Source organism: Scyliorhinus canicula, chromosome 15 (assembly GCF_902713615.1).
Source record: "Scyliorhinus canicula chromosome 15, sScyCan1.1, whole genome shotgun sequence".
NCBI lineage: Eukaryota > Metazoa > Chordata > Chondrichthyes > Carcharhiniformes > Scyliorhinidae > Scyliorhinus > Scyliorhinus canicula.
The window spans coordinates 66,116,637-66,128,977 of record NC_052160.1 but is presented as its reverse complement, the minus strand read 5'-3'; the positions used below and the strand labels follow the sequence as shown (position 1 = coordinate 66,128,977).

The 12,341-nt window shown below is 43.2% G+C and overlaps 1 pseudogene; it reads left to right on the top strand.

Moving 5' to 3' along the window:
• The first annotated feature begins 11,543 nt into the window (after positions 1–11,543).
• LOC119978156 lies at positions 11,544–11,959 on the top strand (annotated as a pseudogene).
• Positions 11,960–12,341: the final 382 nt, after the last annotated feature.

Below are 12,341 nucleotides of genomic sequence, written 5' to 3'. Positions count from 1 at the left end.
ATCCCATTACATACAGAAGATTGTTTTTAAAAGTAGTCAAGAAGCGAGCGGTAAATTAGGTATACTTGAAGCACGCATTAGAAATGGAATATCTTTGAGAGACCGGTTATTCTGTATTTAGAATGGAGAATGCCTCGCGACAATATTGCCAATTTAGGAGTGAGTCAAATAGTGTGATCCCTCCTCCAGAGTGCGTAGAAAGAAATTAAAACCTCTGTCTCTTGAGATGTACAGAAGGGAAAGAACATACAGAAGAAATCTGTACTCAGAATTGCAGAAGTGCTTCAAAAATGTTAATGAGGATTACATTCAAATGAAGATTTTTAAAAAATTATTATGATTGGCCAAATTCACACAAGCTTCTGGCCTCTGACATACATGCCAGCTACTTTGCCCACACCCGCTCCATCCCAAACATATGGGCCTAAACAAATTTCTCTTTGATTAATTCTGCTGAAAACTGTTGTCCCTCTTAGCAGCACAGATGTCTCAAAGGTAAGAGTTCCTATATCAACTTCATAAAAAATCAAAAACAAACCTTTTTATCTCCCAAGATTAAATATTATATTGTACAGCTGTATTTCCAAGGCACCCATTTATAAAATAAAATTCAAAATAATTCTCACTTTTAAATTTAAGGATCTTTACTCTGAAGCCTGTAATTGTTTCCATGAGTATCAATTTAATATTTTTTAGTGCTGACCTTATACCAACGTCCATCCAATCCAATGCCTCCTGTGCTTTTTGCTTTGCTGACATTTTATAGAATCATAGAATCCCTAGAGTGCAGAAGAAGGCCATTTGGTCCATCGAGTCTGCAACAACCTTTCTTTCCCTTCACTGGTTCCATTGCAAGCTAGTACTCCATGACATGACATCACAATATTCCTGAGAACTTCAAAACCTGCAACGATCCCGTAGTGATATGCATAAGCAAATGTACATATAAATATGTTTGACCTCCGACCACGAGGTGACAGGTAAGTTATACCATGTGACACTGTAACCTAGGGAGAGTCTGTAGAAGAAGTCGTCGTGGTTAGTTGTGTTTGTGATTGCTCCAGTTGTTAGTATTAGTTTCCAATCCACGTTTTGTTATACAATAATATATTCGACTAGTCTAGAACTAGATGTTCTTTGGTGCACTGACTCAATCATTACCCATACGCTAGAACATAACATGGCACCAGAAATGGTGATCTACAAACTGAAGATCTGAAGTGTGAACATTTGAAGGACACTGTCTTCAAATTTGGAAATTGTGCTACAAAAAACAAATGGGGAACATCGAAATAAATCTCTCAGAGCGCTAAACCAGTAATAGAAGAAGATGGAAAGTTTGAAAATGCCTCAGTATCTTCGAGTAACTGGTAATGCAGATGGCAACTGATGCACAGTTAAGCAACAGTTCACGTTGTATGTAGCAGCCTTAGGATTACAAGTGCAGCCTGATGAACGAAAAATATCGTTATTGCTAACTGTAGCAGGCCCCCAGGAAATAAAGATTTACAACACATTTGTTTTTGAATGGGAGGGAGATGTTAAAAACTTTGATGCCATCATTAAGAAGTTCGATGAGCATTGTAGTCCAAAAAAGAACAAAACTTTTGAGCGGTGTATATTTAGAACGCGCATGCAGAAAACGGGCGAGTCCTTTCTTACCGACCTCAAGGTAAAAGCACAAACTTGTAACTTCGCGACATTACAATTCGCGCAGATTCGAGAGCAGATTGTCTTCGCAATTGATAATTATAAGATGCGTGAATGTCTCTACGCCTCTTCAGTTAGAAGACGCAATTAAAATTTGCCATGTGAGTGAATTAGCTGCGCAGCCTACAGAACATAGAACATAGAACATAGAACGATACAGCGCAGTAGAGGCCCTTCGGCCCACGATGTTGCACCGACATGGGAAGTCAAAAACTAAAGGCCATCTAACCTACACTATGCCCTTATCATCCATATGCTTATCCAATAAACTTTTAAATGCCCTCAATGTTGGCGAGTTCACTACTGTTGCAGGTAGGGCATTCCACGGCCTCACCACTCTTTGCGTAAAAAAACCACCTCTGACGTCTGTCCTATATCTATTACCCCTCAATTTAAGGCTATGTCCCCTCGTGCTAGCCACCTCCATCCGCGGGAGAAGGCTCTCACTGTCCACCCTATCTAACCCTCTGATCATTTTGTATGCCTCTATTAAGTCACCTCTTAACCTTCTTCTCTCTAACGAAAACAACCTCAAGTCCATCAGCCTTTCCTCATAAGATTTTCCCTCCATACCAGGCAACATCCTGGTAAATCTCCTCTGCACCCGTTCCAAAGCTTCCACGTCCTTCCTATAATGAGGCGACCAGAACTGTACGCAATACTCCAAATGCGGCCGTACCAGAGTTTTGTACAGCTGCAACATGACCTCATGGCTCCGGAACTCAATCCCTCTACCAATAAAGGCCAACACACCATAGGCCTTCTTCACAACCCTATCAACCTGGGTGGCAACTTTCAGGGATCTATGTACATGGACACCGAGATCCCTCTGCTCATCCACACTGCTAAGAATTTTACCATTAGCCAAATATTCCGCATTCCTGTTATTCTTTCCAAAGTGAATCACCTCACACTTCTCTACATTAAACTCCATTTGCCACCACTCAGCCCAGCTCTGCAGCTTATCTATGTCCCTCTGTAACCTGCAACATCCTTCCACACTGTCTACAACTCCATCGACTTTAGTGTCGTCTGCAAATTTACTCACCCAACCTTCTGTGCCCTCCTCTAGGTCATTTCTAAAAATGACAAACAGCAACGGCCCCAGAACAGATCCTTGTGGTACGTCACTCGTAACTGAACTCCATTCTGAACATTTGCCATCAACCACCACCCTCTGTCTTCTTTCAACTAGCCAATTTCTGATCCACATCTCTAAATCACCCTCAATCCCCAGCCTCCGTATTTTCTGCAATAGCCGACCATGGGGAACCTTATCAAACGCTTTACTGAAATCCATATACACCACATCAACTGCTCTACCCTCGTCTACCTGTTCAGTCACCTTCTCAAAGAACTCGATAAGGTTTGTGAGGCATGACCTACCCTTCACAAAACCATGCTGATTATCCCTAATCATATTATTCCTATCTAGATGATTATAAATCGTATCTCTTGTAATCCTCTCCAAGACTTTACCCACAACAGACGTGAGGCTCACCGGCCTATAGTTACCGGGGTTATCTCTACTCCCATTCTTGAACAAAGGGACCACATTTGCTATCCTCCAGTCCTCTGGCACTATTCCTGTAGCCAATGATGACATAAAAATCAAAGCCAAAGGCTCAGCAATCTCTTCCCTGGCTTCCCAGAGAATCCTAGGATAAATCCCATCAGGCCCCGGGAACTTATCTATTTTCACCTTGTCCAGAATTGCCAACACTTCTTCCCTACGCACCTCAATGCCATCTATTCTAATAGCCTGGGTCTCAGCATTCTCCTCCACAATATTATCTTTTTCCTGAGTGAATACTGACGAAAAGTATTCATTTAGTATCTCGCTTATCTCCTCAGCCTCCACACACAACTTCCCACCACTGTCCTTGACTGGCCCTACTCTTACCCTAGTCATTCTTTTATTCCTGACATACCTATAGAAAGCTTTTGGGTTTTCCTTGATCTTACCTGCCAAAGACTTCTCATGCCCCCTCCTTGCTCGTCTTAGCTCTCTCTTTAGATCCTTCCTCGCTTCCTTGTAACTATCAAGCGCCCCAACTGAAACTTCACGCCTCATCTTCACATAGGCCTCCTTCTTCCTCTTAACAAGAGATTCCACTTCTTTGGTAAACCACGGTTCCCTCGCTCGACCCCTTCCTCCCTGCCTGACTGGTACGTACTTATCAAGAACATGCAATAGTTCTTGAACAAGCTCCACATATCCAGTGTGCCCAACCCTTGCAGCCTACTTCTCCAACCTACACATCCTAAGTCATGTCAAATGGCATCATAATTGCCCTTCCCCCAGCTATAACTCTTGCCCTGCGGGGTATACTTATCCCTTTCCATCACTAATGTAAAGGTCACCGAATTGTGGTCACTGTTTCCAAAGTGCTCACCTACCTCCAGATCTAACACCTGGCCTGGTTCATTACCCAAAACCAAATCCAATGTGGCCTCGCCTCTTGTTGGCCTGTCAACATATTGTGTCAGGAAACCCTCCTGCACACATTGTACAAAGAACGACCCATCTAATGTATAAACACAGGGCTTTGGTGTGTAAATTGAGAGCGATGCCGACTCCATTTATGTTGTGACACACTCAAAAGTAAAACGTGGTCTCAGCAACGGTGACCATTTTAAACACTTGCCAGATGCAGCCATTACGTGTAAAATATGTGGAAACAGGAACCAACTGAGGCAATAATAATAATATTAATATTATTATTATTATATGTGGAAACAGGAAACTACTGAGACAATGTCCAGCATTTGGAAAATTTACACAAAGTGAAAAGGCAAAAACCATTTTGCCAAACAATGCCTCACAAATAAGAAAGTTAATTTAGAGAAGTCCATCAATATTATTGATGATATTAACTTAGAGGGCACATTTTTCATCGATGTAGTCTTGAACAAAGACAGGGCCAGCAGAGCCAAACAGAGTAAAATATCCCCTTTTGAAACAAAAAGTTATAAAAATGATTTTTCAACAGTAACAAAAGATAACTGGACATTTTCATTGTTAATAAATCAATCACTCATCAATGTTAAACTAGACACAGGAGCGAGAGTGAATCTCATCAGCATCAGTGATATTGAAGCTATGAAAATAAACCCAGAATATTAAATAAGCCAGTCTTCTTGAAGGGCTATAATGGTCAGAAAATTGACACATTAGGCATGTGTGAACTCGATGTCCAAGTAAAAGTTGAAGTTCAGAAAGTCAAATTCTCCATAGTAGCTACAGATAGTGAGTCGTTGCTCAGTGTTGAAGGGTGTGAAGCACTGGAACAGGTAAAAAGAGTGTATAGCACTGACTGTGCACTGAACGCACACAGTGGATCGGTGCTGTCCATTGCGCAGGCTTTTCACCTGCAAGATTCAACTCAAGACTGATGCTCAAACAGTAATACATGCTCCGAGAAGAGTTCCAGCACCATTATGTAACTGGCTAAAAGCTGAATCACACAGAATGACAAACCTTGGTGTGATCAAAAAGATCAAAGAGCTGACAGAGTGGTCAATTTGATGTTGTGTGTTAAAAAATGAAATAATGACCTCAGGATCTGCATGGATCTTAAAGATCTCAACGCAAACATAAAAAAGGAACACTATCCGATTCTTAAGCGAGAGGAGATCACAAGTGAGATGTCAGGGGCGACATATTTCACCAAACTTGATGCTGATAGGGATTCTGGCAACTCAAGTTAGATGAAGAGAGTACTAAGTATTGTATGATCAATACTCCGTTTGTTAGATATTGCTTTCTTCGGATGCCCTTTGCCATAATCTCAGCGTCAGAAATTTTCCACAGAGCGATGGAACACATAGTTGAAGGCATTCAAGATATATGACATTAACCTTTGGGGTTCCACCCAAGAGGATCATGATGATGGGCTGATAAGAGTATTGCGGAATGTCAAGAAAAATGGGCTCAACAAGGCCAAATGTCAATTTGGTGTGAAGGAAATAACGTTCCTAGGAGACAGGTTGTCTGCTCAAGGAATAAAGCCTGATGACATGAAATTACAAGCCATTATGAATATGTCTCATCCAACAGACAAAAAGGGAGTACTGAGAGTACTAGGCATGATTAATTTTATTAGTAGATTTATTCCAAACCTCTCAGCGAAGGCAGCATGAGGTTCTAAAGCAGGTGAATAACTTTACTTGGACAGACATACATAAACAAGAGTGGATCACATTGAAAACAGCTCCAACAACAATTCCAGTTCTAACATTTTTCGACCCGACCAAGAACACAAATATTTTAACAGATGCATCGAAGGATGGTCTAGGCGCAGTTTTGCTGCTGCAACAGGAAAATGGGGGTGATTGGAAGCCAGTAGCATATACATCCAGATCAATGACAGAGTCTGAGTGTCGCTATGCTCAAATTGAAAAGGAATGTCTAGGATTAGTCAACGGATTAGAGAAATTCCTCAGTTGGTTCGATCCCGGCCCCGGGTCACTGTCCATGTGGAGTTCCCACATTCTACCCATGTCTGCGTGGGTCCCACCCCCACAACCCAAATATGTGCAGGGTAGGTGGATTGGCCACGCTAAATTGCCTCTTAATTGGAAAAAAAGAATTGGGTACTCTAAAAAAAAAAAAATTTTTTTAAAGAGAAATTCCACAGTTACGTATATGACCCACCTACTTTCCTTGTAGAAACAGATCGCAGGCCATTTGTAGTCTTTGTCAAGAAAAACCTTCGTGAGATATCACCTCACATCCAAAGGATGATGATGAAACCTCAATGGTATGACTTTGACTTGATCTACACACTGGCCAACTGAGGCTGGTCAGGGATTTTGTCAGGAAGCAGGTGCTGACCTTCCCCCACCTGCTGCCCCAGGGGCTACAGGACAAGGTGGTGTCCAAAACAGGGGTAGGTGAGGGTAGAGTTTTGGAAATTTATAAGGTGTTGATGGACTGGGAGGGAGCCCCGATTGGGGTTGTGAAGTGTAAGGTGGAAGGAAGAGTTAGGGAGGGAGGTGGAGGCTGGGCTGTGGGAGGAGGGTGAATGCATACTCATCAGTTTAAAGTGGTTCATAGGGCACACATGACATGTTTTAGGGAGGTCCGAAGCTTGGGGGATTCTGGCGGTGGTTCGCCGATGTTATGTCAGAGGTCTTGGGGGTGAAGGTGGTCAGAGTGTCAGAAGACCCGGGAGTCCAGGCTGTGAGAGAGGCTGATGTCCTAGCCTTTGCCTCCTGGAATGGCAGGAGTTGGGGCCACCGAAACTGGGGGTTTGGGTGAGCGATCTGGCAGAGTTCCTCAGGCTGGAAAAGATAAAGTTCACCTTGACAGGGTCTGTAGAGGGGTTTGTCTGGAGATGGCAGCCGTTCAGCGACTTCTTTGAAAATAGTTAAGATGTCAGCATGGGGATTTTAAAAAGGGGGTAGGGGAGCTGAGGAGTGTTGGCGATATGACATTTATTTGTTTTGATTATTTGTACTATTTGTTTGCTTGTTTTTTTTAATGGTTCTGTTTGATGTATACAAATGCCTCAATAAAATGTTTTTTTAAAATTAATTTCTTCACTCAGATGATTGTCAATCTTTGGAATTCTCGATCATGGCAAGATATTGATGTTCAGTCGTTGAGTATATACAAGATAGAGATCAATAGATTTGTGGGTATTAGGGGAATAACGGAGCATGGGGAAGGTGGATTTGCGATAGAAGTGCATGCATGATCTTCTTGAATAACGAGCACGCTCGAATGGCCAAATGGCTTACTGCAGCTCCTATTTCTTATGTCCTATGTTTAGGCTAACATACAAAGATGTTTGAAACATACCTTCAAAGAGGAATGAAGAAAGTGTGACATTATGATAAATGTACAGAACTGCAAGGGTTGCAGCCTCACGGCGCCGAGGTCCCAGGTTTGATCCTGGCCCAAAGATGTGCAGGTTAGGTGGGCTGGCCATGCTAAATTGCCCCTTAATTGGAAAAAATGAATTGGGTACTCTAAATTGTTTTTTTTTAAACTGTAAGGGTTAACGTCATGTCCAAATCAACACCAGAAAGGGCTAGATGTAGAACTATATAAGGCATCAATGTTAAGCCTTGTGGGTGAGAGGTTGAGGAGAAAGCATGAAGACAGACAAAGGAAAGATAGTGTGAGTGAGAGAAGATCATAGTTATTCTATTAGTGTAGAAATTAGTAGTAGATGTGTGTAGATTGTATGTTTATTATCAACTGTTTATTATCCAGGAGTAAGTGTCAAAATTGCCATTGGTTTGGTGGATTGGCCATGCTAAATTGCCCCTTAGTTAGTTGGCCTGGGAGGGGAAATGGGTCTGGGTGGGGTGCTCTTTGAGAGAGTCAGTGCAGACTCCATGGGCTGAATAGTCTCCTTCTGCACTGTAGGAATTCTAGTCTCAGATGACCGCTGGTGGTGATTTAACCTGAGGATCACCACACCTCAGACAAGGGGCAAGATTGAGAAGGTGAAGACCTTTGTGAATAACTTCAGCCGGTACAGGAATTGAACCTGTGCTACTAGCCTCACTCTGTATCACCAACCAGCTGTCCAGCCAACTAAGCTAAACCAGACCCCTACTAATTTTGCAAAAGCCTTCCAAATCACATACAATTTTGGGCTGGGAAATTTATTCAGTCCCAATTGCTTACTTAACCTTACTAAACTCCCCACTTAACCTGGACAACCGCCTGTATCAGGCATATAGCAATGGCCATTTACCATTAGCGCAGGCAATAATTACCGATGTGCTGCTTAAACCACGTACTTGGTTGGGCAGTTCAAGCAGCTGTTCTGACCTCGTTATGGTGCAATTACTTTACGATCCCGGTCATTCCCTTATTTCCTGTCGGGTTTAAATTTGGTTCTTCCGACATTACAGACGTTTCTGCTGCCCGAAGCTGTTTTGATAACAAACCCTAAATAATGTATCAGAATTGGTTCATTAAGTTGTGAATGCCTCAACCTTCCAGGCTTCGAGCATAGACACCAGTGTGAAATTCCATTCAGTGTACAGCGCTGCCTTGTAAGACTCCTGTGCTTAATGTAATGAAGTGTAATTTTCTTAGCAACTGGGCTCTGTATTTCTTTTAAACAAGTCTATTGTTTCCTAACAGGAGATAAAAGGTAAACTGAAAGAATAATGCTTAAAACAGAACCCAGTAAAATATGGGCAATTATAGTATCAGGAACAAAATCTGAAAATACTGGACAATCTCAGGAGGTCTGGCATCATCTGTGGAGCAAGAAAGGAGCTAACGTTTGGAGCCTGGATGACTCTGTCAAAGCTAGAGAGAACTGGAAATGGGTCAGATTTATACTGTTTGGGGGAGGGGGCACGTGCAGCAATGGGGTTGGATAGAGGGCCAGCCTTAGAATCATACAATCCCTGTAGTGCAGGAGGCCATTCAGCCCATCGAGTCTACACCGACCCTCTGAAAGAGCACCCTACCTAGACCAAAACCCCACACTATCCCTGTAACTCCACCTTTGGCCAATTTAGCACAGCCAATTCACCTAACCTGCACGTCTTTGGACTGTGGGAGGAAACTCGGAGCACCCGGAGGAAACCCACGCAGAGACGGGAGGAAGTGCAAACTCCACACAGACAGTCACCCAAGGTCAGAATCGAACCCAGGTCCCTGGCACTGTGAGGCAGCAGTGCTAACCACTGTGCCACCGTGCTGCCCTGAGAGATGGAGAGTGACAAAGATGTCGCGGAGAGAAAGACTAAAGAAATATAAATGGTAGACTTTTATCTATGGTAGCAAGAAATTTATTGGAGTGAAATAAATGTTTTAACAGTCACAATAACTCCCATCTTCTTTGTCTGTTCTATAGCCTAAAGAAAGATTTGCATTTATATAGCACCTTTCATGATTATGGGGCACCTGGGGGAAGATAGGATGGGGAGTATGGAGTGATGTGATGTGTAGGGTGAATTCGACATCCTCGTGTGCAAGGATGAATTTGATTCAGTTTTTAAAAATAAATTTAGAGTACCCAATTTTTTTCTCCAATTAAGGGCAATTTAGCGTGGAATTCACCTGCCTTGCACATCTCGTTGGGCTGTGGGGGTGAGACCCATGGGGAGAATGTGCAAAGAATTTGATTCAGCTTAAGGTAGTGCATATGACTTCGGTGAGGATGAGTGGGTTCTTCCGGGGGTGGCAGACAAGTGTGAGAAGTGTGGGCGAAGCCCAGCAAATCATGCGCATATGTTCTGAGGCTGTGAGAAGTTGGAGAGATACGGGGGGGGGGGGGGGGGGGGGGGGGGGGGTGGTGTTTGAGACATTATTATCAAAGATAGCGGGGGTAGCAGCCGGATCGGAACCTATGGTGGTGATTTTTGGGGTATTGGAAATGCCAGAGCTGATGAAAGGGAGGTAGGCCGACGTTGTAGCCTTCGCATCTTTAGTTGCCCGGCAAAGGAGTCTGTTGAAACGCCACCGGGGGGTGGCGGCCTGGTTGGGGGGACCAGTACGACATTCTCCGGCTGGAAGAGATTAAGTTCGGATTGAGGGTATCAGCGGAGGGCTTTGAGACACGGTGGGGGCTGTTCATGACCATGTTTGAGGCATTGTTCATCACGATGGGGTGGAGTGAGGGATGGGGGTGAAAAGGAAGAAAAAACTTGCACAAACTGTGAACCGTAGGGTGTGGAGAATGCTCTTTCATTTATGTTTTTGTACCTTTGAATATGTTTGGAATAAAATATATTTTAAAAAATGACTTTGGGACATTGCACAACACTTTACAACCAATGAAGTACCTTGGAAGTGTAGTTACTGTTGTAATGTAGGAAATGTAGTAGCCTATTTGCACACTGCAAGCTCTCTCAAACAGCATTGTGATGATAACCCAAGAGTCTTTTTATTGTGGTGTTGATTAAGGGATAAATATTTGCCAGATCTCCACCTGAGATGACAACCCTTTGTTTAAGGTCTGACCTGAAAGACGGCACCTCCGATAGTGTGGAACATTTTCAGTACTGTACTAGCGTCAGTTCCAATTTCTGAGCTCACATCTGGGATTGGGAGTGGAAATTGCAACCTTCCGACCCAGGAGAGGGCGACCAGCTGAGCCAAGGTTGCCACAAAAATGTCACAAAATCCTCCTCATTTCCTGTTACAGATTTCTTGTTGCCCTGTTCCATGTTGTCCACTATCCCCAGAATGGGGTCTGTTAGATGGTAGACACCAGCCACCATGCTTAGCAACAAATAACATAGACGTGACATCCTGATATGAATAGGGAGACACGGTTGGCAGGGGGATTGTCGTTTTGCAAAAATGTGCAGTTCATTTTTTTTTGCAATAGCTGGATTGAAACCAGATTTGCAGTTCATTTCGGCATCACCTTCTCTCAACACACAAATCACTTCCCTGATCAATTCCAATCAACGTTAACCAATTACTTTATGTCACTGCACAAATTTGCATCACTCCACAATGTCCAGCAACCCCCCCACCCCCACCCATCTTTCAATAGTCAGACTGCTTAATTCCATTCAAATTCATTTTTGTTATATGGATCATTGATTTCTGTCCATCAGGCAGAGTTATGGTTATATAGCTCAAACTCGCATTTGATGGAAATTAGATCTTGTAAGGTACAAATACACATTTATTTTCAGTGCAGGTTATAAAGGGCTCTGGAAAAGGCATATTGAACTGAAAGGACTGCAAAACTAATGTCCTTTTAATCTTCAGCCAAGATTGGTAGGACTCAATGTCAGTGGATTTAATTTACTACAATAATCTTATTTGAAGCTGGAAACCCAGAAAACTCTCCACCAATCTTTTGCTTGCTCTACATGTTAAAAATACTTAATGCGAGAGTGGTTTGAAAAGCCAGAGCGGAGCGGACACGAGGCGATGGCTGGCGGTAAAGCGGGTAAAGACTAGGGCAAGGCCAAGACCAAAGCGGTTTCCCGCTCACAGCGAGCTGGCCTGCAGTTCCCGGTCGGGCGCATCCATCGCTACCTGAAGTCCCGGACCACCAGCCACGACCGGGTGGGCACCACGGCGGCTGTCGACAGCGCAGCCATTCTGGAGTACCTGACAGCCGAGGTACTGGAGTTGGCAGGAAACGCCTCCAAAGACTTGAAAGTGAGGCGCATCACCCCTCGCCACTTGCAGCTCGCCATCCGTGGAGATGAAGAATTGGATTCCTTAATCAAAGCTACCATTGCTGGTGGTGGTGTAATTCCTCACAGGAGGATGTGGCCGGAAAGACACTGGACTTCTGAAATGTGATTGCATAGAAAAACACTTTTTTTTATCTCGATAATATTTATTTAAAGTAAATTCAATGATCTCACTTCCATGTGCACTGGTCTGGGACCTTATCTTCTATGGTGGGACTGTGACCTGGAGGCATTTCCTGGTTGCAATGTTTTAAATGCAGGACAAACTCATTGCTTGTATAACTTTTATTTTTTGGAGTGGATTTAAATCTGGATGGTTTGCTCTGACTGTCTACTGGTGGATGAAGTTTTCAATAAAATGTGGATTCAAAAAAAATACTTAATGCAATCAAACCTCCTCCTTTCTAAACTGAAATCAGGGGATTTTTTGGGTGAAACATTTTCTTCAGCAGAGCAAAATGAAGGTAGTTAGTAAGTAAATGCCCAACCTC